Source organism: Mandrillus leucophaeus, unplaced genomic scaffold, assembly GCF_000951045.1.
Source record: "Mandrillus leucophaeus isolate KB7577 unplaced genomic scaffold, Mleu.le_1.0 Scaffold7, whole genome shotgun sequence".
Lineage (NCBI taxonomy): Eukaryota > Metazoa > Chordata > Mammalia > Primates > Cercopithecidae > Mandrillus > Mandrillus leucophaeus.
Genome location: NW_012107585.1, coordinates 7,013,152 through 7,015,037, shown reverse-complemented (window position 1 = coordinate 7,015,037; position 1,886 = coordinate 7,013,152). Strand labels below are relative to the sequence as shown.

At 53.7% G+C, this 1,886-nt stretch overlaps 1 protein-coding gene across 1 annotated transcript in view; it reads left to right on the top strand.

The window, feature by feature from the left end:
- The window catches only part of KDM2B (lysine (K)-specific demethylase 2B), a 176,172-nt gene that overhangs the window by 130,832 nt on the left and 43,454 nt on the right, over positions 1–1,886 (top strand). The gene's annotated exons all lie outside the window — the stretch shown is intronic.

The following is a 1,886-nucleotide window of genomic DNA, read 5'->3' as shown; positions in this document are numbered from 1 at the left end:
ATGGAGTCTTGCTCTGTCGCCCAGGCTGGAGTGCAGTGGCACAATCTTGGCCGACTGCAACCTCTGCCTCCCAGGTTCAAGCGATTCTCCTGCCTCAGCCCCCTCACCCAGGTAGCTGGGATTATAGGTGCACACCACCACACCCGGCTAATTTTTGTATTTTTAGTACAGATGGAGTTTCACCATGTTGACCAGGCTGGTCTTGAACTCTTGACCTCAGGTGATTCACCCTCCTCAACCTCCCAAAAGTGCTGGGATTACAGGTGTGAGCCACCTCGCCCACCATCAAGGTAGCTTTTTAAAAGCTGAGACCTTTGGGAATGGAGTGATGCTGGGTGTGTGCGTGGGGTGGGGGGGTTAGGGTGTATTTTGTTTGTTGTTTTTGTTGTAACTTTGAGAAGATTCTGAAAAATATGAGGGGAGTGATGGCTGGGCATGGTGGTTCACGCCTGTAATCCCAGCACTTTGAGAGGCTGAGGCTGGTGGATCACTTGAGGCCAGGAGCTCCAGACCAGCCTGGCCAACATGGTGAGACCCCCTGTCTACTAAAAATACAAAAATTAGCCATGGTAGCTGGGCGCTACCACGCCCACCTGTAATCCCAGCTACTCTGGTGGCTGAGGCACATGAATCGATTAAACCCAGGAGGTGGAGGTTGCAGTGAGCGAGATCGCACCACTGCACTCCAGCCTGGGCAACAGAGTGAGACTGTCTCAAAAAAAGAGACAAGAGTGAGGAAGGAAACTCAGAACAGATATGTTTCAGGAAAGAGCAAGTCGACTGGGATTTTTTCTATAGTGGGTGTGTAAATTTCAGACTTTAAAATCCACTCAGTAAAACTGACATCCCTGCTTATTCACTTTTGCCGACTCTGCTAGAAGCCTCCGAGTTTTGTTTACAAGGTATCCGGCACACAGCCTGCCTTCTTTGAAAGGCCAGGCCAGGACCAGCCTGCCTGTCCCTTCTGTTCTCACTGGATTTCGTGGCCGGTGGCCTGGATGTGACTAACAGATGGCCACTGCAGAGATGGTCACCTGATTCCGTGGCTTATTCTTGGGAAAGCCTCTGATGTTTTTACAGAAGGTTATCCATCCCTTGGTAAATCCTTCCCCTAATACAGATAGAGAAACTGAACAGGTACAGGTGCGCATATTTAGTGTTACCTTGGACAGGTGGATGATTTGTATGCCAAGTCCTCCTTAGCTTGTGTTTGCTATGGTTTTGATGCTTATAACAGCTTTGGTCGTTCTAGCTCATGGTCATGAGCTCTTTCAGAGAGGCTGCTGGCTTAAGTGCCCGGTAGACTTTTTTTTGAATGAATGAAGATCTATCCGGATTTCTAGCAACACTTTTCTTCAGGAGTGGGCTGCAGCTGGAGTGAGCGCTAGGAACCTTTGCAGCTTAAGAATTCAGAAACCCACACCTTCCCAGCCAGCCTAAGGGGCAGCCAGTCTCCTAGGAGAGCTGGGTTCTGGCCTGCGACGTCCTCCACCTTTCCGAGGTCGAGTGAGAAAGCGGTTTCTGTCCAAGGGAGTGGGGCGCCCACCTCAGGGCAGAGTCAGGGCGTTCTGACAGCCCCCGTCAGGCGGCTCGAGTGGAACTCCCGCCTGCACTACTCGACCCTGCAAAGGCGAACCCGAGTGCCGGAGGTGCAGCGACAGGAGGCCGACCCAGCGCAACCGCCCGCGTCGGGGGAGACTGGGCTCTCAGATCTTATCCAGGCCATTGGTCCTGCAGGCTCTGGGTCGGGAGTCCCCGGGTTCCCGGGTTCGTGCGCCTCAGGTCCTGGTCCTGGTCCTGGAGCGAGTGCAAACCCGGCAGCCCGTGTGCCTGCTGCCAGGGACCTGGGGACTCGCTCCTGGCGTCGCGTGCAGGGTCGTCCCCCA